Here is a 27,434-nt window from a genome sequence, read left to right as displayed (position 1 = left end):
TGCTTAAGGGAAGTGAAAGCTGATCAAAGAGTAAAGGGTAAATTGCATCCAAAAAGGAAGGAGTCAATTCAGAAAAATTCAAATCATATAGTAAATTACTGTGGTAGCCTAGTAGAAAAAAAGAGACTAATATTTTCCATTAAAATGTAGAAAATATATTCATATATTACTGAATTTCGTATCAAGTTGTTAGGAGGGTGGCAGAACGCCCTTCCTATTAGATAGCTATCTATACTCCCAGAATATTCCTAATGTTTAGTTCCAATTTTCTGGATAAGAAGAGAATCAGAAGACTCTTATGGATTTCTCAAAATGTAATTTACTAAAATCAGTTATATTTTAGTATTTCTAAATGGTCATATTTCAAAAAAAGGGGGGGAATGAGGGAAAGGAAGGAAGGAAGGAAGGAAGGAAGGAAGGAAGGAAGGAAGGAAGGAAGGAAGGAAGGAAGATAGCATTCAAATAGAGCTACAATTGTCTATCCCTCAGTTATTCAAACCTAGTGGAATTAAATAGCCGGGTGATTCTCAAAAGCCTAATATGGATTGTGATTCATAAAAATGTGTACACATGAACAGTAGATTTAATGCCTTGTAGAAAATAATTTACTATAAAGAGACTTTCCTTGATTGTTTAAGCCCTCAATGTTAGAGCTAATGTATTAAATAAAGGCTTACTTAATATAATAAATTAATGTGAGCAAGCTTTAAGGAAATAAAGGGATAAGGAAACAAAATAAACCACCTAGACTACATTGCAAAATTGTTTATTAAGTCAATTAGTTATACACACATAAAATATTGATTTGTTTTGAGGTATTTGCTCATTTTTTTGCTTAGATACTCTACACAGTTATAATTGGACTACATGGTTTATATATTCAGGAAAATCCATACTCTACTGAGATGTATACTTGTTAGGATGAATTGGTTGACTTAATCTTACATTATGTCCCTAACACCTAATTTCCTTAAAAATTAAATTTTACAGTGATTTTTAAAATGATCATTGTGGCAGAAGACCTTTACATATTTTAAATGTTTATTTATTTATTTTGAGAGAGAGAGAGAGAATGAACAAGTGGGGGAGGGGAGAGAGAGAGAGAGAGAGAATCTCAAACAGGCTCCAATGTGGGGCTCAAACCCACGAATTGTGAGATCATGACCTGAGCCAAAATCCAGAGTCAGATCCTTAACTGAATGAGCCACCCAGGCACCCCAGCTTTTACATAATTTTATTTGAAACTTGACTTTCAATATATTTTAATGCACTGTGGGTTTTTTTGTTTATTATAAAGCCCATTCAGCATTAAAATTCTCCTTTATCTTTATTGTTTACTTTATTTGTGAGGATGTTGGAATTTTGAGATAAAATAGCTGGAATTAAGCAATGCAGTAAGAACATTTTCTTTCAAAGGGAATGCCTGCATCTTCTGCAAGATAATAAGTTCAGTGGCAGAGACTATTGATTATCTAATTGTGATACCTTTTAATTAAATTCTGTATTCAAATACCTCAAAGGGAATGTGATTACTTGTGAAGTAATGCATTCTCCGTGTTCCTAATAAAACTGTGCCTAATGCTTTATTTAATTCTATAGTCTGAATGGTACTCCTAGAGATAGATTCAATACCTTCACAAAAAATACTGGTTTATATCTTCACATTTGACAGCTTAACACATTTTCCAAATGGTCCCAAACCTTTCTTTACCATTTAGGATCTTAAAAAAATAGTGCAGCTTTAATTTCATTTAGATCTTACCATGTGCCTCATAGACACCTTCTTCAACTGTCATTTTCTCAATGAAAACTATTTTGCCACCCCTACGCATAACCCAGTTCCACCCAGACTTTAAAATCCCAGTTTTTCTGTTCTACGTATTCCAATGACTGTTTAACCATCTTAAATTTTGTATATATTTTTCTATATTTGGCAAGTACTTTTATGTATGTTTTGTTCTTTTATGTATGCTAAGCCTATGGAATGTGCCTAGAATACAGCGAATAATTAATATTCATTGAATGATTTGTATTTATATAAATATATCTAAGCAGGTATTAATTTTTGAGTTGGGCATGAATTTAAGAATATAATATTTAAGGTGATGCTATATTCTTTCCAGATAATGATAGTACATAAGTTTCATAATGGCAGGAGAGAAGGTTATAATTTTAAAGAAGATATCACTCAAGTTAGTGATTCAATGTTCTCAAATTTAGGAACACTTCTTCCTCTGAGACTGTTGTTTCATTCTAGGATTGTGTGTCTTCTAAACTGTCAACCACACAGTGGTAAGGAGCCCTATCAAAACAAGGACCTTCTAAATTAATTGTAGTATTAACATATTATCTATTCACTTTATGTTCTTAAATATTTGAGTTGAAGAACCTATATCATAGACTATTACAAATACATTGATTATCAGAAAAATATATTTTATGTTCTAAATAAAATAAAGCTACTTGCATGTGTTGATTTTATTGTATAGCAAGTTTCTTGTCAACATTCTTTGGTTTGATTATTTCTGATCTGAAAATATCACAGTATCTGCCCTCTATCTCCTACTTATACTTCAGTTATAAAAGTAAAATTTCATTTTATCTTGCAGAAACAATCGTCTATCATCTATCTATCTATCTATCTATCTATCTATTTCTCTATCGTCTATCTATCATCATCTGTCATCTTTTCTCAGAACTTAGAATCCATGTTATCCTTCTGTGTTCTTATTATAAGGAGCAGGGAAGAGAGATAGACCACAAGTCCACTTCATTCCATCCCCAATATGTGGTGGTAGTAGCAATCATAAAAACATTATTTACATCATATAGTCTCTTGACCATATTTGAAATTCACTAAGTTATTAGCATTTCAACACTCAATTTAAAAAATAGTACACACACACACACACACACACACACACACACACACACATCAGGCTTGAGTTTAAAGAAATCAACAAATGGGAATACCTATTGCACTAAATGAGACATCACAATAAAATGGGGAAGATTAAAAGAACTTTAAAAGTCTTCTTACAATGACCTTACAAAATACTTGGTGAAAATACAGTGTAAACATCCAGAGAGTTTTAGAATACTACAAATGCCACTCAGTGGCCATATTAGTTTGCTAGGACTGCCCAGGAAAGCACCACACACTGGGTGGCTTAAAACAATAGAAATTTATTCTTGCACATTTTGGAGGCTAGACATCTTGAAGTTATTAGAAGGGCTGTAATTTTTTTAAAAGTTCTAGGGGATGGGGCGCCTGGATGGTTCAGTCAGTTAAGCGTCCGACATCAGCTCAGGTCATGATCTCATAGTGGGTTTGAGCCCTGCATCGGGCTCTGTGCTGACAGCTCAGAGCCTGGAACCTGCTTGGGTTCTCCCTCTCTCAATGCCTCTCTCTCTCTCTCTCAAAAATGAATCAACATTAAAAAAATTTAAAAAAAAGAGCTCTAGGGGAGGAATCAAATCCTTTCTTACCACTTTCAGCTTCTGGTAGTTGCCAGCAAAACTTGTCATTCCTTGGTTTGTAGATATGTAACTCAAGTCTGCTGATCTTCACTCGGCTTTCTCATCTGTGTGTCTGTGTCCAGATTTCACTTTATTTTTAAGGATAATAATCAATGGAGTAGGGCTTCCCTTAAGTTAGTATGACCTCATCTTAAATTGATTATACCTACAAAGATCCTTTTACCAAATAAGGTCACCATCGCAGGTTCCTGGAATTAGAACTTGTACATATTTTGGGCAAGGGACATAATTCAATGCATAACCGTGGTCTATATAAATCAGTGTCAGTAATTTCTTCTGTGAGAAAATTTAAAAATATTAGTATTTTAGGCCTAATATTTCAGACTTTTTAATCTCCTGTCCAGTGCCCACTCTCTGTTTTTGAAGATTGGTCGGAATGGGGACTAAAATGAGAGGGGTTGGGGACAAGAGGAATTAGACATTCAGGCTGAAGTTTGATACTATTGCTGGAATGTCAGGGTTAAAGTTAGGTAGTTGTTATCCAGAGAGCATACAAAATAACTAAATTCAAAATTTTATTTAAAGCAATGACCAAGGAAAATTGCTAATGTTCAAAATCAGTCTTTGTAGTTGTCCAATTATACAGTGGAAATGGGAAATAAGTGAGAAAATGGGTATATTTTAAGAAATGGTGTACTTGTGTGAATTAAGTGGCTTTGTTTGTGACCTGAACTGTCAGCCTCTTGCTTTTAGTAGATACTGTCATGTACATGTGTTGGATATCATGGTCTTTTATTTAGGTAGATCAGACTGCTCTCAAATTACATCTTTAATTTGAGAATATTTTTACCTAAATGAGCACACTGGTACCTAAATACCAACATATCAAAATGAAAGTCACAACTATGACTCAAACCTGAAAACCTTTGTTAAATGACTTTACATTTTTCAGTTAAAAATACAACCACACTTTTTTTTTACACTCTCTTCTAATCCTTTATCAATTATTTAATTATTTGTTTCCCTGTATGCCCTTTCTTTCTTTTCTCCTTCCCCATTGTCACTCTCCTAAATCAGCTTTTCCGTACCTGTCACTTTGACTCTTGTAAAGGCTTGATAATTGTCCTGCTGACACCAGTTGTTTTCTTCTGCTCTGATTCATCCTTTAGAGTTCCACTTAAAGATTGATCTCCTTAAAATAGATCTTTGATCAAGATCCCCTGATCCAATTAAGGATCAAAACAAAAACAAAAACAAAACTCTCTCTAGTGTTTCAAAATATGATTCAAACTACTTTCCATTCATAGAATCCACTCACTATTTCTAACTTTTGAGACAATAAACATGGTTCATGCCTTCCTTTCCTTATGCATTTTCTTATAATTACCTCTGTTTGAAATAATGTGTCTTCTACATTTACATTTATCAAAATTATTCCTGTTTTCCGGGGTTTGGCCAAAGAATAATAATGTCTTCTAGCTCACTTAAATGCAGAGGAAAATTCCATCAGGACCACCCATGTATTAATTTATCCTTTTAAATCAATCCAATTTATTCCTGCTACAGAAGTCAATCTGTGGTACTCTGCAAGTGTCATTTCACATGCAAGCTACATAGACAGGGCTCTGTGGTCATGAACTTCTAATCTAAGGTTTGTGAAATCCTATATATAACTCAATTTCCACTATTAGGTTTAATACAATGGTTTTTTCAAAGCATGTTTGCTATGCATGGAAATTATGTCTTCTCATTGTTAAATATGATGAAATTCCTCATGCTTAACCTGACAGAGTTAGTTCTCAGACAAAAAGGTGAGACACACTTCTTGATTTTACACCTTGAAATTAATGTGTCAAGATTTAGTTAGTATTTGGCAAGTCATTCTCACATTTATGGAAGACATCCGTCTACCTACGTAATGACAATGGCAAGTGATAGAAGATAGTTTAGTGAGGGAGCATGAATCTCAAAGTAATATTCTTTCTGGAGTAATGGGAGCTATTAAAATTTAGAAGAGGATGGAACAATTTGAAATGATATTTGGAAGCAAGGAATTGCTGACCACATTTTTTCATCTTAAGAAAGATTAAAATGTAAGTGAATAAATAGGACTTACTTGACTGGTTGAGGGAAAGCCTAAGGTGTACACTGATTCTTCCTTGAAAAAGTTCACGGGCTTAGAGTTGTAGGAGTATAGGTAAAAGGCTGCAGATTGAATGGGCTGGTAGATTTGGTTGCAAATGAAGACCTACAGATTTTTGAAATGAGAATTTTGATAAGGAATGATTATTATGGAAGTTTTGTCATATGATAATTAAGGAAAATAGGGACTCTGTCCACAGTAAAATTATTAGATTCCTAAGGTAGCATCATGGGCAGTATAACAGAAGTGAGTTTTCTGGGAACTGAGAGGACACCTTTTAATCAGTGATAGAGAAGACACCCAAGGATCAGCCATTGGAGGGTGTGTGCACCTCACATCCTTTCAAATAACCCTCAATATTCATTTTGTATCACGATGTTTAACATGGTCACCACTGAAAAAAGATGTTTAGCATTTGTTTCATCGAGCGCTTGTACCCTCACCCTTCCTCAAACCTGGTAACCTGGCACTACACAAATCAGCAGAAGATGTTATGACTTGAAGGGAATAAAAAGGAGCAAAATGCAGCCATAATGTACATAAATAATAAACAAATCAAATTGGATGAATCCAAATTGATAAAATATGTGTTTTAAAGAGTAGTTTTCAAGTAGAAGAAGACCTAGAAATTATGTCCTTTAAAAAAAAAGCTCTTTTCAGCATCTTTTTTATCCTCCACAACATCACTGCCTTCTACTACTATGAGTAAAATTTTTAGCTAACATGTTTTATATGGATACAGTCACAAAGAGGACAAAGTAGCAACCATGTCATCAGTATCACTAATTCAATTGCACAAGACTCGGAAATAATTCTTCAACTAAAACTCAAACTCAATTTTAATTTATTTAAAAATTGTTTCAATAACAGAGAAAATATTCTGTGGGATAACCCAAAAGGAGAGAAAGTTAGAAGAATACCAAGAAAGTTTAAAATCTTTACTTTCTGATAACTCTTTACTTTCTAATAACAAAACCCAAAACAAGGTACCCTGGATTGTTAGCTGACCCTTTCCAAAACACACCAAACCAATCTGTTGATCTGTGAAAGTTTCTATTTATTTATTTATTTATTTATGTATTTATTTATTTATAAAGTTTATTGATTTATTTCAAGAGAGAGAGGGAGGGAGCGTGTGCATATTTATTCATTTATCTATAAAGTTTATTTATTTATTTCGAGAGAGGGAGGGAGGGACAGAGTGCATATTTATTTATTTATTTATAAAGTTTATTTATTTCGAGAGAGAGAGGGAGGGAGAGTGTGCATGTGCATCTGTGCATTCATGGGAGGGGCAGAGAGAGAGGGAGGGAGAGAATCCAAAACAGGCTCTGCACTGACAGTGTAGATCTCCACACAGGGCTCTATCCCACTAACCGTGAGATCATGACCTGAGCTGAAATCAAGACTCAGTCGTTTAACCAACTGAGTCACCCATGTCTCCCAAAGCTGTCATTTAAACTACTGCACCAAGGAATAAATTGGAGGGAGAATACTGATAGACTGAGTAATTTTACAGTGGTATTGGAAGGTGGGCAATTGGCTAGTTTGGGGATGAGGTTAGGACATGCTAGCTTTGGATTCGTAGAAACAAGAGGAGAAGGAGCTTTGATGGACAAACTGTAAATCTTGATAAAACATCTATTTCAGCTGGTTCACTGACTTATCTTCCAAGAACAAATGCATTCTGGAGCTCACAGCGTGTCTCAGTTTTCCTTACAAAGGGACAGGAGTTTATATTTCAGTTCCCAGTATTCAGAACAAATCAGAATTAAGAACTCAGTACCATATTACTTTTGGAAAACAATGGGCAGTTTTCTTATATACAAAAAAAATGCAAGGCTCTCTATCTAATGGGAACTTGCAAAGAGTAAAGGAAATAATATATGTAAAATTCCTGAAAAAATAGTGCTCACTTTTTATTCCATCACCCATGATAATCATTTAATAATTGCTTTGTAGTCCTTAATCTATATCTAAATTTATTCATAACTTATCCATATTAATATTTATTTAAATATTATTTTTATATTTTTTGTCATCACTCTTTTTCTAGTAATTTTCTTTTTTCTATTATGCTATATATCTGAGATTCAGTTAAGTTTTTTATATAGCTCTATTCATTCATTATCACTACTGATAAAAATTGGGTGTTCTTATTTCTTCTTAAAAATACAACACAGCGGGCGCCTGGGTGGCACAGTCGGTTAAGCGTCCGACTTCAGCCAGGTCACTCTCACGGTCCGTGAGTTCGAGCCCCACGTCAGGCTCTGGGCTGATGGCTCAGAGCCTGGAGCCTGTTTCCGATTCTGTGTCTCCCTCTCTCTCTGCCCCTCCCCCGTTCATGCTCTGTCTCTCTCTGTCCCAAAAATAAATAAAAACATTGAAAAACAAATTTCGTTAAAAATACAACACAGCTGCTATGACTATCATTTTGCTTTGTTTTTGGTGTAGATTCTAGAAATTTTTAAGAAACTTGAGTTAAATTGGGTCCTTGTTAATTGTTACCTTGTTAATTGTACCTTGTTAACTTCACTAAACTATGTCAAATAATCCAAAAAATTATAACTATAAACCTTCCCCAGCAGTGTATTAAAGTTCCAGTTGTTCCAAATGCTTCCCAAGATATGGTGTATTAGCCTTTTTAAAGCTTTCTGTTTCTGATGGAGATGAAATTGTATTTCATTCTAATTTTTATCAAATGGGATTCTTCAAGTGAAGTTGAGTATTAGTGAATATGTTTATTTCCCATTTGTGTATTTATTCTATTGACTGCATGCTTTTAAATTTGCCAGTTTTTTCTATTGAGTTGTTGGTGTTTTGATACTGATTGGTATAAATATATAAATTCTAGTCACTAATAATTATTGATTATTTGTGTGCATATATCTTCTCGGTGAATAGCTTATTTCCTTCCTTGTTGTCCTTAGATAAATAGAAGTTTTGTGTTTTCATATAAAAATGTCATTTTTAAAAAGTATGCTTCTTTTTGTGTTATGTAAGAAATTCATAACTAATCTGTCTGGTCATGCAGATACTCTCCTTTTTGTTTTTCCTGATAGTTCTAACTTTATGATTTTAACATTATTCTTTTCTCTAGTAATTGAATTTTTGTGTTTGGATAAATTATGGCATTGCCTTCTTTAAGGTGGGTAACTAATTTTTCCAGCACTATTTTGTGAAAATACCATAATTTTCCCATGACCTGCAATATATATGTGTGTGCCTGTTTATAATGTCTCGTGTGTGTTACACTGATTCATCTTTTTCTGTGTCAATACCGCATTTCTTCATTACTGTACTTTGATAATATGTCTAGCTATCTGGTAAGGCAACTTCTGTAACCTTGTACTTCTTCAAAACCTTATTAGTTATTCTTGTTCTTCTGTTTTTCCCAATACATTTTAGAATCAATATTTCAAGTCCTATGAAAAAACTCTCTCAGAATTTTGATTGAAGTTGTTCTAATTTCCTAGATTATTTTGGGAGAGAAATGAAAATTTTACCATATTGATTCTTCCTTCCCATAAACATGGTTATTATTTCACTAATTTATGTCCTGTCTATATTTTTCAAAAACTTTCTTGATGAATATTATGGAAGAACTTTGTTATATTTACTTCATGACAATTTATATTTTTGATACTGTTTGAATAATATAATTTTATATGCTCTATATTCTAATATTTAAGGCTGGAGTATAACCATGTAATTTAAAACATGTGTTCAAAAACAAAACTGATTGCTGGACTCCCTTTTTTATATCTACTACTTTGTACCCTTCTCTTGGGTTACCTAAATAGATAATCAGTAGTGAGAATGGTAATGACACCAAGAAGTTGTTATTGCCCTATTCTGCCAACTGAACCTGACCTGTGTACCTTTTAGGATAATAATTATAACATGTTTGGCAAACTATATATCCCTACACATTATTATAATTAAATCCAATTCAACATGAATATTATCAAATGTCCCAAGAGGTCCACACAAAATGTTAGTTATTGCTACTTCTAAGTGAACTTAGAATAGAAGGCATTCATTTCATTCATTGGAGATGTGTTCATTTTTTCCTATGAGCTCCACACCAGTATATCTATGCCCATTGCCTATTATGAGATCTAAACTTTTACAGTAAGATTTAGATTGTTAAGGTATTAAAAAGTAAATTGAATTTAGAGGTGATGGTCAATAACAGTACAACGTGCAGAGGTGCTTCATACATATTTATTTTTATGAAAACAAACTTGACTGAGCCAGGCTTGAGTTATTTTTTTTTTTTTGCTACCGTGTGGGAATCAATAATCTCCTACAATTTCGAGAATTAGATACCAGAAATAAATTTCTAGTATTTTAATCCAGCAACCTATAGAGACCAAGAATCCTAGGGGTTGGAGACAGAGGGAGGTGGGTGGTTGGGAGAAGGATTATCACACGTTGAGTGATTTTGCAGCAGGGAGAGTATATGCCACAGAATCAAGCAGACCATTTGTTTTGTGTAGCTTTTATCATCCTCCATTTTCTCAATTATAAATTTGGTATGATTCTATTTATGCTTTATAATGAAGATTAAATAATATAATGTGGAGCTTACCTCAGAACCTGACAAATAATAAGCATCCAGAGATGATAGAAATATAATCATACATTTTACAGGGCAGACAACCTTACCATGGGCAATTCATTACTTCAACTAAAACCTAAGCAAAAAAAGAAAAAAAAGTCATTATGATTATCCCATAATGGCAGATTTGCAAGGTCCTATGGAATTGAACTTGCTAAAGTTAAAGGATACAAAGAAAATGTTGTGGAATTAACTAATATTATAAATGTACTCATTTTGTAGGTTTCTGCTCTCACACTTCAGTCTTATCTGCAACCTCCCTTCTTTGCTCACAATACACCCCTTAATCATATTGACAAGAGGTGCATTGCACAGTTTGTCATAATTCAAATGCACACTTCAAATGCTCATTTCCCTACTGTAATGCGCCTGAATCCTTTTTACCTTTAGGCCTCAGTTACATATCTTTACACGAGGTCTTTCCTGATATCCCTGTCTAATGTAAACCTTCACACCAACAGAATTTTCCATTATATTGCTCTGTTTATTTATTTCCTTCATAACCTTTATCACAATCTAAAATTTCTTAACTTACTGATTTTTTTCTACCTCATTAAAATAGTAAGCTCCTTAAGGTTAAGGTTTTCTGATTTATTCTATATTTTCAATACCTAGAACAGTGCTTGAAAATAGAAATTTAGGCAATGGTGCCAGTAAGCAAATTTATCATTAAACTAATCAAACAGGAATTTGCTGGATCTCTTCTAGTAGTTTTGATCTCGCCTTCATAGAGACTGATTAGTTCTTAAAAGGAATGCAGCATCTGTCTTTATTAATATAGAAATAGGCAAACTGTTTATATCTATAAACACATACTTATATATAGAAATAGCACGCACACACACACACACACACACACACACACTCTACAAATTGTTTCTGGATGGTATTTTCAGGATTATATTTGACTCAAACAAGTAATGCTTAAAGTTAACTAAGGATAAATTAAGAACATTTACTGCCTAAAATATTATTCATATATTCTTGTCTATCATGTATACATTAGTCATTAATTAGTGTACTTTTGTAATATTTTATATCTTAGATCACAACATGAAGCAAAAGATTTTCAATGTGGGATGCACAGGGCAATCTGACTTTTTAAAAAAGTCTACCGAGTTTGTTTAAACCATCTGGAATCATACTGTTTATCTGGCATATAAATGTCTAAACATATTCATTTTAATATTGAAATTCTGAAACCTTTCTGGAAATAGACAGTAAACAATAAAACTACATTAAAATACCTTGTAGTTTCTCACTGTGCAAAGTCGATGCAGTTGACTTTAAGAAGTCATATGTGAGAAAAGAGAGACAGATGGCAAAGTGTGACAGGTAGGCTGAGAAACATCGTGACATAAAGTAACTGCCAAAAAGATAAATTAGTTAATAGTACACTATATAGAGATTATAGCATAATTAAAATGTTAAACTTTACATAACTACAGGATTCTTGGTAAAATTCAGTATCTTCTCAAATGTATTACATTATATTATTTCTGATCGATTTCAAGGTAAATAATTTGAAAATTTAAAATGACGTCCTAGTGGCTACCACCCATTTATAATGAAGCTCTTTATTATATATAACCTGAATCTCACCTCCAATGGTTCAGTCAATTCCTTTGTATTTTGTTGGTGGGAGAACTGACTAACAGATCACTGTCTTTCTCTGAAATAATTGGATCTGGGTAAGATGTGATCTGAAGATCGTTATGAAGCTGAGTAGTTGACAGTAATGAAATTCTCACTGACATACACAGAAGCTAGAGTTCCTGCATCAATATGGGTTTATTTGAAGATATAACAACAAAGAAATACGAAGTAAATGAAGGGGAAGCAGATACAAAAACCTCTGAACAGGGCAAAGACCTCTGAGAAACTCCTTCTGGTTAGCACATTTTTCACCTCAAATATTAGCCTTTAAAACTCACAAGCAACTGAATGTACAGTTTAATAATAAAACCATTTTTGACTATCAAGTGTCCACATCTGATGCATGAAAAGGGTCATTCTGAATTGTGTGTCTGTTTAATATTAACAAACATAAAATAGGACAATGATATGACACGGTGATTTCCCAAAGAAAATTTTACAACTGAACCCACCAATTGTCCAAGACTCGAATTATTATGTTCCATGTTGTTAAAGGGTATTAAGAAAAGATGAGATCTCAGTACAGATCTACTAATTCCATAGATTGATCTACTAAGACCATAAAACAGTAATGGTGCCTATATGGTAATATGGTTGTCACTTGTGGATTTTTAGATGTCAAGGAAGAAACACTTTCTTACTTTTTTGAATTCTTTGTAATAAGAGATTTCTTTCAGCTAATGAGGAGAAGATTCTTCCTTCTCTTCATTGCTAAACTGGTCCTCCATAAAAGGAGGGATGCATTCACTGGGGTCTTTATTGGTCAGTTTCTTGGTGATATAGCTGAAAACCACATGTCATCAAGAGGCTCATTTCCCACTCCCTTTTCTTATAAGCTCACTGGGCCTGGCCCAACCCTGAAGAGGGATATGTATAAACTAGTGAGTAGGTTCATTACACTGGATGTATAGTAGGAAGGCTGCCTTGGCTCTGGGTCCAAAATGCACTTTCCAAACCAGACTTAATAATAATGACGTTAATCCTTCAACACAATATTTGCCTTGAAATTCTCATGATTTATGGAATGTTTGGCAGACAGCCTATGAGATGCCCCTAATAATGTCTTGTATAATCTCTTTTTCTTGTATAATTTGCTTCTGATCAGTAGAATACGGCAATGTTGACAGAATGTCCCTCCCATGTTAGATTACAAAAGATTGACTTCTATCTTGCAAGCCAACACTTCTTGAGAACAATTTAAGAACAATATTGACTTCATATTATAATTAATTATTTGTGGAATTTGTAAGTTCTAAAAGAATCTAAAATAACTCAGATGATGTCCAGATTTCTAGTTTGGGTCACACAGTTGTTTTTGATTCTATTATTTGAGATGGGGAAAGTAGAAAGCCAATCAAATTTGGGGAAAACTTTAACAACTGTGGTTTTAAAATTATTAAGTATGATACAGCTGCAGACATGCAAATGACTTATCCCACAGGCACATAGATATTTGAGTTTAAATTATACCCAAGTGCGAACATAAAAGTTAAAGATAAGAGCATGTTGAGATTATGAGAATATGTGGGATCTCTATAGAAGAGTAAAAAGAGTGAGAAGCAGGAGAAGAAATATATAAGGGTCAACTGTAGAGAATAGAGTCACATAGGTACTTAAAGTGCCAAGAAATACAAAAAGAAGAAAGACTAGTACCGGGGAGGCAAAAGAGTAAGGTTGTGTCACTGAAGTTGTGATAAAATATATTGTCATATGTATTTAAAAAATAATTTTAGAACCTTGCTTGAGATTGTGGATGCTCTATCCCCCATCTTTATATTGATAAAGTTGCTTAGATTTATTTCATAGATTTTCTCCAATTTATTTGAGCATGGTACTTTGTGCACAATTTAAGTATTAACATTCTTTAAAACAATATTAATGAGGCCAAGGTTTCTAGTTTGGGAAAGAATGAACATACAAGATTGAACATATAGTATGCTCAATGGAACAGAAATATCTAATAGGATTAAATATATTTAACAAATTTGCAACATGAAAGACATTGGCTTCCTTTAGCCAGGAAGTTTCACCAAGAATTTAGATTATATAGAACCAGAGTTAATTGGAATTTAGTAATAAAGGCATTGGGAAGAATTGAGTTTCTGAGACTACAACTTAAAGAAAACTATAAAGATATTACAGTAGAGGTAAATGAATGGTCACGTAGTGTTCTTGTAAAATAGGAGAAAATTGAGCTGTTCATTCAGATGTGAAGAAAGAATCACAGAGAACAAAAACAATAAAAAATCAACAGAAAGAAAGGTCCAAAAGATGTAGAAAATACATCATAAAAGAGACACAATGAGATTCCATAAAATAACAGAGAATATTTTCGTGGTCACTGGCAGAGGATATTGATTTTGACAGAGAATATCACTCACTGAAACTGAAGGAAAAAAAGTAAGTACAGTCTGTGATGCTGGACAAAGACAGATTCCCTCTTCTAAAACAGGGCAATTCCATAAACATAGTGAAATTGATTAAATCTATTGCAGACCAAATATACGTATGGTACACTTTCAGTCATACAGCATACTGGGGATGGTAGTATCATAAGCAAAGATTAGATAAACTAGTACTAAAAAGGTCGAAAATTATTATAAACTGTTAAATGCAAGAACTCAAAGAAATAAAACGATTTTGAGTTTTGTTTCTCTGAATTACAATAGAAGGCACTTAGTGGCCTCTTTTTCTCAGTGGAGGAAAAAACAAGCAAACAAACTGCGAATGGCCCACATAACCTGTGAACAGAGAGAAGAGGATATAAGGATAGGAATGAAAATGTAATTTTATTTTCAACCTCAGTCTCTCCTGTTGACAAGAAGCTGTTGACAATTATGTGGTTGCAGTGGAAGCTGATTTGTCACTATTGATTCAAATTAGCCAACTCTATGCTTGAAGTCAAGGTAGTATTCATCAAGAGCTAAATTTTCTCCAACTTTCATAATAGCCATAAGTTTGTATATGCAACTATAGGTTTTTCTGAAACATTAAAAGTAATAAATGCTTCAAGCAAGATTGTTGTTATTCCATATTGATTTAGTACACAGATAAAGATAATAGAAGTGCCTAACTTAGAGGGACTGATATAAGTACTCAGTAAATGTTAAAAGACTTCTGCTTTCTGCCAAGATTTAGAAGCAAAGACCACATTTAGTCTCCCACCTAATTCAAAGAAAAACAGGGACAAAATCAATAGTTCTGTTTTGTTTCATTTTGTTTACATATTGCACATCAGGCAACAACAACAAAAATATTAACTGAAAACCAGGAAACAAATGAGATGAGTTCTTAAATTGTACTGGCTCACTGCCATGGAAGAGTGTCTAGGCCATGGCTAAGGTGTGAGAAACCGAAGGGGAGTCCTCCAGGCTCTTGAATTTGAAGGATATGTACACACTAGACTCTAATAAAATATCCACCAGCTAACAAACAGTTACACTAATAAGTAGATAAAAGAAGAATAGAATCATAAAATAGCAAAATTCAGTTAATAGATTAAAAACTATATCAATAATCATATCAACTGCAAGTGACTAAAATGCCCTAATTAAACACAGAGATTTTCAGGAAGAAGAAAAATGATATAATTATACATTGCCTACAAGAAGTACATGTTGGGGTGCCTGGGTGGCTCAGCTAGTTAGGCATCCAGCTCTTTTTTTTAATTAATTTATTTATTTTTTTAATATATGAAATTTATTGTCAAATTGGTTTCCATACAACACCCAGTGCTCATCCCAAAAGGTGGCCTCCTCAATACCCATCACCCACCGTCCGCTCCCTCCCACACCCATCAACCCTCAGTTTGTTCTCAGTTTTTAAGAGTCTCTTATGCTTTGGCTCTCTTCCACTCTAACCTCTTTTTTTTTCCTTCTCCTCCCCCATGGGTTTCCCACGGGAATCCTCTTGCACTGTTGGTGGGAATGCAAATTGGTGCAGGCATCCAACTCTTAATATTGGCTCAGGTCACGATCTCATAGTTTGAGTTCAAGTCCCGTATCTGTCAGCACAGAGCCTGCTTGTGATTCTCTCTCTCTCTCTCTCTCTCTCTCTCTCTCTCTCTCTCTCTGTCTCTCTCTCTGTCCATCCACCCACTTGCATGTGCATATGTGCTCTCTCTCTCTCAAAATAAATGAACATTAAAACATTAATAAATTTTTTAAAAAGAAATACGTGTCAAATACCATGGCATAGATTTCAAAGTAAAATGATATTATAAGATATATAATATTAACACTAGTTAAAATAGAGATGGGGTGCCTGGGTGGCTCAGTCACTTGAGTGCCTGACTCTTAATTTTAGCTCAGGTCATGGTGTCATGGTTCATGAGTGTGAGCCCTGCATTGGGCTCTGTGCTGAGGCCGTGGAGTCAGCTTGGGATTCTTTCTCTCTCTCTCTGTTCCTCCCCCACTTGCTCTCTCTTTTTTCAAATATAAATAAGTACACTTTAAAAGAATATATAGCATGTCAGGTAAAATAGCTTCAAAAGCAAAGAATCTTGATAAATATAAAAAATAGCCGTTTCTTAAAAACAGAGTTGTCAGTTAACTAATAACATAATAATTCCAAACAGTATATACCTAATTAAGAGAGCTTACAAATGCATGATGCAAAAACTGACAGATTTTCAGGAGAAGATATATCAAATTGTATTGGAAATTTCAACATTCCTCTCTCAATAATTGATAGAATAGAAAAATCAGCAAAAATATAATGGACTTGAACATTATTAATCACCAACATAATAATATTTATATAACACTTCACCCTCTACTAGCAAAATACATATTATTTTAAAGGACATTTGAAAGAGTTTTGCAGATCCTGGGCCATAAGTCAACTCTTGGTAAATTTAACAGGATTTAAGTCATATAAATGATGTCTGGCCACAGTGAAATTAAATTAGAAACCAATAAGAGAAAATCCTCTGAAAAATCCCCAAATATGTGGAAACTAAATAACCTACTTCTAACTAACCGACAGGTCAAAAAGAAATCAAAAGGGAAATTAGAAAGTATTTTAAACTAAATGAAAATAGATACATGCCATATTAGAATGTGTGGCATAGCTCTAAAACTATAAAAATTGGAAAATTTATATCTCTAAATGTCTATATAAAAAATAAGAAAAAATCTCAATCAATTTCTTGAGCTTCCAACTTAAAACTGGAAACTGAAGAACAAAATATATACATGCACAGTTATCAGAAGAAAATAAAGACGTTAGAGGAAATAAAAAATAATTGAAAACATAAACACACACGCGCACACCCTGAATAAAACCAGAACCTGAATCTTTTGGGAAGACTAATGAAATTGACAATCATCAGCAAAAACAAAAACACAAAAGAGTATACACAACTTACCAGGAATGAGAGAGGAATCATTCCTAGAGATGCTATAGACAGTAAAGAATAATAAAGGATAATTATGAACAACATTATTTCTAACAATTGAACGACTTAGATAAAGCAGATTCCTTGAAAAGAAAGTATACCTAAACCCACTAACAAGAAATATATGAATACATAGAAATAATAATTTATTAATTAAATAAAACAATAATAATTTTATTATTATTATTTATTATTATTAAATAATGAATTAACTAAAATGGTAAAAAAGACACCACAGACACTAGAGAAAATATTTGTAAATCATATACTTAATAAGGGACTTGACTACAGACTACATAAAAAAACTCTTACAACTGAAAGCTAAGTAGATAAATATACCAATTTTAAAGCTGGGCCACGAATTTCAGCACTCTCTAAGGAAGATATGCAGATGGCCAGTAAAGAAATTAATAAATGCTTAGTATCATTAGTCATTGAGAAGTACAAACCAAAACCACAATGAGAAACCACTCCACACTCACTAGAATGACTTTATTTTTTTTTATTTTTTTTTTATTTTTTTTAATGTTTATTTATTTTTGAGACAGAGAGAGACAGAGCATGAACGGGGGAGGGTCAGAGAGAGGGAGACACAGAATCTGAAACAGGCTCCAGGCTCTGAGCTGTCAGCACAGAGCCTGATGCGGGGCTCGAACTCACGGACTGCGAGATCATGACCTGAGGTGAAGTCGGCCGCTTAACCGACTGAGCCACGCAGGCGCCCCTAGAATGACTTTAATAACAATAACAGACAATAATGGTATTGATGAGGATGTGGAGACCTTAGAATTGTCACACTGCTGGTAAGAACATAAAATGGTATATAGCGGCTTTAGAAATCAGGTGGCCAGTTTTGAAAAATGTTAAACATAGAGTTACCATATAAGCCATAAATTTCATTCCTAGGTTTATAACCAAGAGAAATGAAAACATATACCCATATAAAAATTTGTACATGAATGTTCAGAGCAACATTATTTATAATACTCAAAGTGGAAACAATGTAAATGTCAATCAACCATTTAATGCATAAACAAAAAGCGGTATAATTGAACAATGAAATATTACTCAATAATAAAAAAGAACCAAGTAGTGATGCATGCTAAAACATGAGGAACCTCAAGATCCTTATGTTAAATGAAAAATGTTATAAACAAAATAACATTGATCATTTGAATTTGCTTTTTATGAAATGTCTAGAAAAGACAAATCTCTAGAGATAGAAGTAGATTAGTGGTTGGTTAAGGCTGGGGTTAATGAGGAGAAATGGGATTATCTACTAATGAGAAAAAGGTTACTTTTTAGGGTGATGGTAATGTGCTGAAATTAAATTGTGATAATTGCACAACTCTGTAAATATGCTAATACTGAACTAACTGTACATTTTAAATAGGTAAATTCGAAGATATGTAAATACATTTCAGTAAAGCTGTTTAAAACAAAAAACAGGTAAAAAAGAATAGTCTAATAGCAATGCTATAAATTAAATTTATGGTTAAAAATATTTCCATGTTCATTGATGAATTCTACCAAAGACTTAAGGGAAAAACAAAAACAAAAACAGAAAACAATTCCACACAAACTTGTCCAGGAAATCGGAGAGAAGGAAATACTTCCTAATTCATTCTATCATGTCAGTATTATGTTTTTACCAAAACCAAATAAAATCTATACTGGGATAAATAAACATAATAAAAATTCCTGACAAACATAGATGCAAAACTTCTAGACAAAATATTAGCAGATCAAACCCAATAATACATATAAAAAATAATGCATCGTGAACTTTGCCCCACAAATGCAATATTGACTTAACATGCAAAAACCAATCAACGTAAATTATCATAATAACAACAACATCATCAAGAGCAAAAACAAAACATGATTACCTCAATAGAAAAAGAAAAAAAGCATTGCACTAAAAGTCCGTGTTGATTCCTGGTAAAAACTATCAGCAAACTAAGAAGAGAAGAGAAATTGCAAAGACTGATAAAGGTCGTCTACAAAAAATTACAGCTAACATCACATTTTTTGCATTGATTTGTAGACCAATTTAGGGAGAGTTTACATCATTACAATATTGAAATTTTCCAACACTTTTAACAGTTTTTTCTAAATGTTTCAATATTCTGTGCTTTTTAAAGTAAACGTCTTCCCGTTGTTTCCACCATGATTTTGCATGCAGGTTTTGGTTTTTTCCTCATCCACTTCTACACACGTGCATTTCATTTTACCATTCTTTGTTTTTGTATTTTTTCTTAACATAATATTGAATTTTATTCACTTGCTTGGCTTACTTTCTCCTCCAGTAGAAAGAAAGCATTAGGAATACAAAGTTTGTGGGGCACCTGGGTGGCTCAGTCAGTTAAACAGTCGACTCTTGATTTCAGCTCAGGTCATGATCTCGAAATTCCTGAGATTGAGCCCTGCTTCAGCCTCTGTGTTGACAGCGTGGAGCCTGCTTGGGATTCTCTCTCTCCTTTCTTTCTACCCTTGCCCTGCTCGTTCTCTGCCTCTGTCAAAATACATAAGTAAACATTTTTACAAAAAGAATACAGATTTTGTTTGTTTTGTTCACCTCTCTTCCCTAATGGTTGGGAACAGCTCAAAGGCGGTGTTCAATAAATATTTACTATCTTCAGTGGTTTTTTTTTTCCTTTAATCACTTAATATGGTAAATTACTTCTTTACCAAATTTATTGTTAAACTATGTTAAGATAAACCTCATATATCCATTTTTGGAACTAGCCCTACATGTTCATGTTTTAGTTTTTAATGCATCATTTGATTTTTATGCTAATATATTATTTTTAAAATATCAATACATTTTTTCTGTTGGTAGCTGCAACTGTTTTTATCTTCTATGAAGTTTTTCAAGTATTTTTTTTCCTCCTACACATTTGTTAGAATTTGTCTCTCTGTTGATTCCTTGGAAGTTTATTTAAACTACTGATTCGGTTTATTTAGTAATATTGATCAATTATGTTTGTTTTGTTTTTTTTTTTTTAAGTTTATTCATTTATTTTGAAGAGAAAGAGATAGAGACAGAGAGCACAGGTAGGGGATGAACAAAGAGAGAAGGAGAGAGACAAAATCCCAAGCGGGCTCTTCACTATCAGTGCAGAGCCCAATGCGGGCTGAAACTCATGAACCATCAGATCATGACCTGAGCCGAAATCAAGAGTCCAACACTTGACCGACTGAGCTACCCAGTCACCTCTCTTTGTTGTAATTTTAAAAGAGAATTGTCTAATACAAATTTTAAAATTTATTTCTTTATTCGAGTCCTTCCATTTATTTTACATGCTAATGTTATGGAGCTGTGCTTTGATTTTAAGTTTGTTGTTTTACTTATGGAATTTAGATTCAACATTGGTTTCGATCACCAATCAGCAAACTATTTTGAAATTTGTTTACTTTTTCCCTGATTCATCTTTCCTACTGGGTTCAATTTATATCTTAATGCAGTAATTCATTAGTTATTTTATAACCCTACAAATGTGAACTCAGTCATTTGCATCAAAAATCCCCTTCCTTATATCCTAGCCTTGAATTGATAATTATCTGGGTCAGCCAGTACTCACTCAGTAAACTTTTACAACTTACATTCTTTTTCAAATAAATTTTCTTATTATTCATTATCTCAAGTAATTAAAGTGTGACTCAATCTGTTCAAAATACAGTAAAACCTTGGTTTGCAAGCATAATTCATTCTGGAAACATGCTTGTAATCCAAAGCACTTGTATATAAAAGCAAATTTCAAGAACCATTGGCTCACTTGTGATCATGTGATGTTCTGCATCTTGTACTGCTTGTACACTCTTTATCAGGTTAAAATTTATTAGAAATGTTTGGTCATCTTGCAGAACACTCACAGATAAGCCACTCACAATCCAAGGTTTTACTGTAACTTGCTGATTTTCACTCATGGTTAATTGTTTCTTCATGAATTTTAATTTTTTATTTCTAAGGTAATTTTCAGTGGGGATATTTCTTAGGTCTGTATTCAGCTTATACTGCCTGAGTTGTGAGATAGTGTCTCCATAGCATTTTGTTTTCGCCTTGGAGACATATCAGTGTTTTTTATATTAATTTCTCAAGTTACACAGTGCAGCATATACAACTTCAAACTGTAAACAGATGCAAAACACATTTTCAAGATAATATTATCTTGGGGGAGATATTTAGTCCTTTCCCAAAGTCTAAGCATAAGCAAACCTGCTTTTTAAAAAAATTGTTTTGAGTATAGTTGCTATACAATATTACATTAGTTTCAGGTGTACAACATGGTGATTCAACTTCTTTATAAGTTATGTTTTATACTCAAGTGTAGCTATCCATCTGTTACCATACAACACCATTGCAATATCATTGACTGTATTCCCTACGCTGTGCCTTTTATTCCTGTGACTTCTTTAATCTGTAACTGGAAACCTGTATTTCTCACTCCCTTTCACCTGCTTAAACAAGCCTGCATTTCATATCACTGTGCTTATGGCCAGAAATTATTTCATTCTCCCTTTCGTAGTCCCTGAAGATAGTCTCAGTTCCATCTTCATGCCTCATAGTACTTATAGGACATAGTCTTACCTCTGATTTCCTCACGATCATAAACACGCAAGACCATCACTGTTACAAAACCTGATTTCCTCACAACCATAAACACCCAAGACCATTACTATTACAAAATCCAATGATTCCACTCCCAGTGCTGTTCCCACTTTTGTTCATAGGTTTATGACATTTTCTTTCTCATTTATGGGTTTCCCGTAGTTTCTGTGAGTCCAGTTATGCATTAATACTTTCATCATTATTATATCTGATATTTCATACCATTTCATTAGAAAAAAAAATTCATGGTTATCCATTTTTCCAGAACTAGAAGTAAAGTACTTCAAATTTCTCAGCATTTAGTTTCTGGCCAGGTAGCTTATATTTTAAGTCTGCCATGATTCGTGCCTTGTAGGCACTGGGACACTAGCTACCTCTGTCTCAATACAATATTCAATTCCCATGTTCCTTTCTTCACACAGTTGTTTTGTATTTGTTTCCTAACCTCCTATTTTTCTTCCAGGAATGAGAGCTCAACATAACTGCAGCATTTGGTTAGAGAGTATTAATATCTGGATTTTGAAAGACAATTTAAAGTAAAAATGTTCCCGTCCATGAAGATTCACATTGCAACTGCAGCCACAAGGTGTGATGTTTTTCTCTTCCTCTTTTTCTTCTGAGAAATATGCTTTGATTTTTTTTTACTGGTGGCCTTTTTTATTCAAAAAAAAAAAGTAAAATTAAGTGAGCCAGATAGTATCAAAATGAATGTATGGCTCAGGTTATGATACCTTATCCCCCCCATACAGGAGCGAACAGCTCCTTATAAGCTTCAGTAAGACAGTTTGAACTGAGATGGTTTCATGAGGCTACAGTTTGGCTGTTAATTTTCCAATTATATTTAGAGTAAATTTTTAAATTTTCCTTCCACTGTAAATGCTTTCAATAAAACACCTCTTGTTTAAATGACTGCAGTCTGGAGAGAATGAGCAATATACAGAACTCTCAGGACATCCCATGTCCCATTTAATTATTTGAACTTCATTAAGGCCATGGTCTTTGGAAGCAGTCTGACAAGACTCAACTCCATCTCCAGTTTCCCGGAAAAAGAAAATTATCTTCTCAGGTGTGATTTATGTAAGTAGTTATTAGCCTTCAGTTTTAATGGCTCACAAGCACTCAAAGTCTGCTTTCTACCTTCATATTTGTGCCATAAAGGTAGTGTTTGTTTGATCTCCACAACTTTCCAAGTTTGTTTTGGCTTCAGGGCAATTGATCCACTGTTTGAGCCTAACGCAGGGCTCAAACTCACAAACTGTGAGATCATGACCTGAGCTGAAGTTGGATGCTTAACTGACTGAGCCACCCAGGCACACTCATTGTTTGTCTTTACTAAAGCACTGAAGATGATTCATTGATATTATGGTGGTGCCTGAATACAGGGAAAGTCCAAGATACATCATTTCCTAGGGAGTTTCAGGACATTATTATACAGAGAGATAGTTTTACTAATAAAAAGCTGTCACTACTTCTGTTTCCTCACACTTTCTCCATGATTTTACCCTTTTATGTAATTTTTATACATACAATCAAAGCTCCTGTGTTTCTTCCCTTGAAATGACAATGACTACCTTTGAAACCATAATTTCCATGTTTTAGAGGTAGAGATAGTGGGTTTTTTGTTTCCTTTTGTATTGTATTGTTTTGTTTTAAGGTACACTCTGAATTAAGAGATTGTGGGATCCTAGAATGAAATGAATGAGACAGATCCATAGAGTGTCCTGTTCTTAAGGAAATGTTTTGTGTCATACAAAGCTTCCACCAGTCCATCTAAAATTCTTTCAGTAGAGACAAAGTTTAAATTTTTAAGCAAGCCATTCTATTGTTTTGCCTTCCCTATAACTTTTAGACAGTAAGTGGGTTAAAAAGTCACTGTCTTTTTGAGTTCAGTCTAAAACTGTCAATGGCCCTAAATTGATTACCTAAGTATGCACCACAGAGGAAGTAAATCCTGTTTGCCTAAATAAATAAATAAATAAATAAATAAATAAATAAATAAAAAGAGGTGTTTTAAAAAAACATTTTTTTGAAATAACACACACACACACACACACAAGAATTCGGGGAAGTACATGGAAAGTTCACATTTGTACTTATTATAAAATGGAAGGGACTTTTTATTCTAATTCCTGATGATGCCATGGGCGGAAATGCCTCATTGTGAAGATCATTTTGATCAGCTCAATGATACAAACTCAGAATAGTTTGTGGTCATTTGTCAGAAGCATATAAATTACTCAGACCTATTTTTTGAGAAGCAGCCTTCCCCTACATCATCCTATTAACAAATCTCTTGCTATGCCTCTTGTCATCCAGAAATATCACATCCTGTTAAGGCATCTATTTAACTATTGTTTAGGTTTGATTATGTTTTTCAGAGAATTGTTTGTAGATATTTGGGGGCAAGAGGGAAGGAATAAGTTATTAATCATCTTCTACATGTTTTTGAATTTAGTTTCTCGGCGGGGGGGTGGGCGGGTTGGTTATACTGTTTTATTTGTCACTGGTATTTCAGTTACTGATATGCCAGTGACCCGAACCTTATCATTTAGTTGACTATTTGCTGCAACCTGGGAAGCAGTGTTCATAAGTACTGGGTTACATCCTAGTTTTGTGACTGTGATGATTCCTTCCTTTTCCCTTTGGTCTCATGGCAAGGTCAACAAAAGGGTACATAGTAGTGACCTTGTACTATTTTCTTAAGGACAGAAAGTTTGAAGAACTGTTGGTGAGTCATATATTAATTGCATCACAAATGTGAGGATACAAATTGGATTACAGTTTGACTCTATATTTAAGACTTCCACTTAATAAGATAGTTATTAATACATATAATGATCAAACTCCTGAAAAATCCTAGCTTGAGTCTTAGTAAACTATTTTTTGTTGTTGTTGCAGGGCACTCATTACCTTTCTCACCTTATGGAGGCTCAAGTGTGACATCATCGTGGTCGTGGTTCTTAGGGAAGGTAGTGTCTTTCTAAATTTCACCAAACGAATTGAACTTACCCCTGAGCAGAACTGTGAGCACTGTTTTAACCATTCTGTTAGTGAATCTTGAAATGGTTGAGTAAGAAGTCAAACTTCCTAAACTTTATTTACATATTCAACAGAAAATATAGCTTTTTGGGTTTTACATGGATTAGTTTATCCCATGGGAAGGCACAATTTATAACATCAGAGTGTAAAGCATAACTGAAAATAATTTGAAGTTCCCAGTTGGTGTGAAAAGACGCATATAAAATACTCCTCCTTCATACCTATCTTCTCTATGAAGCTTGTGGACTTGTTTCAACACTATTTCCTTTAATGGGTTCCATGAACATGACATCAGGTCTTGTCAACATATTTCCTTTAAAATGTACCATTTATTGTAAAAGGTACCATGACCATGAACACGCTCAGAGACAGCAACTGTCAGTCCTGCCCTGTTCTCCTGTAGTTACAGTTCTCACGTTTTTTACTTCATTTAAAACACTCAAGTCTAAGCAAGTATAAAGCTGGGATTATCTGTCCAAATAGTCTTTTGAGTATGATACAGTAGCAAATAGGTTTTCTACTCTTTAATATGTTTAAATTCACCCCATTTAAAAATTTTTCCATTATTCAGATAAAGATAAATGCCCAGAAAATTTTCCAGGGTCATAATAAATAAAAGGAAACACATGTAGTGTTTTCTTACCTACTTTTAAAATGTTGACACCTTATTTACAGTTTCTGAAAGCCTAGGGAAATATTTTTTGAAGTTATAGAATTGAATGTATTAAATACAAGATTCATACAGCTATGAAACAACTTGATAAATCTGTCTTGTTTTCTTTGAACCCTCTCTCTACGACTGCAGTTAATGCAACCTGGGTAAGAGACAACTTCAGTAATTGTTCCAGGGTCCTGCATTAGGTTAGTGAGAGAGTAGAGTCCTTCAGATATGGTCCTGAAATATAAACATCCATCATATCAACTGGACTCAGTTCCTCCCAGAAATGTTTTCCCAGAACTTGAGGTATATTTTGTATGATTATTGCTGACTTTACTTTGACTTGAATTGCCACCATTCTCTTTGAGTGTAGAGTCCTGCTTTCCCAGGAAGAACTTATTCTGCCTCCTGGGTGTGGCTGAGGAGCCCAAGGCTGGTGGATACACTTCCTAGATATCATTCTCGGGCACTTAAAGAGGACAATTTATGTCACATAGGCCCTTATTTACTACTACTATTATTCAGTAATAACAGTTTCATAAATGTACAGATACGGTTTTTGTTTTTGATAACTTGTTTTCTTTATTTTTTTTATATTATCAGTGGCATTCATTACCTCAAGAAAAAGAAGGATGATAAGGTAAGAGAAAGCAAAATAATGAAATCATTTCATGTATTTTGAACTTCAAAATAATTCTTTGAAACTTACTGCTGTGACATAAGTTTAGCAGAAAAAATTTTCATCCAAAACTCAGCTAAGTCTTAATATATTCTATGAATGAAGTTTATTTATACTTTTAAAACATGGATGGAAGAATCCATAATGGGTAAAAGACAATCCCAACTCCAACTGTTCTAACAAAAAGACAGCATGAGGTGGGTAGGAGGAGGGGTGAAATAGACAAAGGGGATTAAGAGTACACATATACTGATGAACACTGAGTGATAGAATTGTTGAAATATTATATTGTACATCTGAAACATAACACTGTATGTTAATTATACTTCAATTAAAAAAACAAACAAGACAATTAAAAAAAGACAAAAAGAAAGCAGATAATTGTTGGTTGGGTCTTGGAGAAAGGGGCTGGTTCTGCATCCACTGGAGTCTAAATCCCTAGGGGAGTGGGAGAAGGGGACTTTCAGGTAAGCTTGAGAATTTTCAGACAAACGTGGTCAGGATTTCTGGAGTGGACCCTTAGAAGGCAAGAATTATTGTCTGTGACGTCATCTTGTAACTGATGATAGAAATGAATTTGTGGTGTGTTCAGGTAGAAAAAGACCAAAACAAGTTCACAGACATATTTTCTGTCCTAAGGTGGTTCTAAAAAGATGCAGAATTTTTTCTATGCCAAACAATGGTTCAGAAGGGGCTCAGGACAAACAAGAAGCCGTGAGAAAATTATGGAGACAAGAAGAAAAGAAACATAGACAAAATAAGAATGAATTGCATTTTTTAAACCACCCAGAAATTTGTCCAAATTAAGAAGGGTCCAAGGATGTCTTGTCTTATGTCCCAGCCCTCATTACACTGATACCATGGTACTGTAAAGGCATCTGGAAGTCCTGACACCCAGAAAGAAAGAGGGGGTGAAATCAAAATTGACCAAAAAAACAAAACAAACAAAACAAAACAAAACAAAATTGAAAAAAAATGACTTTAAGTTTCTGTTCAAATCAGAAAGGGAATTTCTATATAAATTAGTTTCAGTTACAGAAATTATTTTATCAAGTATACCAGGAGCTATTCTTATAAAAATAATATGCAACTTCATAATTTTCACATATAACTATCTATATTTAAGATGTATTTCAACAGATCCA

The 27,434-nt window shown here is 33.7% G+C and overlaps 1 long non-coding RNA gene across 1 annotated transcript in view; it reads left to right on the top strand.

Moving 5' to 3' along the window:
* LOC113600810 (uncharacterized) overlaps positions 1-26,244 on the top strand; it is a 52,805-nt gene extending 26,561 nt beyond the window's left edge. Inside the window, exons 3-5 of the long non-coding RNA XR_008296213.1 lie at positions 22,377-22,499; positions 24,812-24,882; positions 26,214-26,244. This is a non-coding gene — a long non-coding RNA (uncharacterized LOC113600810). The remainder of the gene's footprint in view (positions 1-22,376; positions 22,500-24,811; positions 24,883-26,213) is intronic.
* The last annotated feature ends 1,190 nt before the right edge of the window (positions 26,245-27,434 follow it).

This window comes from Acinonyx jubatus, chromosome A1 (assembly GCF_027475565.1).
Source record: "Acinonyx jubatus isolate Ajub_Pintada_27869175 chromosome A1, VMU_Ajub_asm_v1.0, whole genome shotgun sequence".
Classification (NCBI taxonomy): Eukaryota; Metazoa; Chordata; class Mammalia; order Carnivora; family Felidae; genus Acinonyx; species Acinonyx jubatus.
The sequence above is the reverse complement of the archived record's forward strand: the minus strand, read 5'-3'. Positions and strand labels throughout refer to the sequence as shown.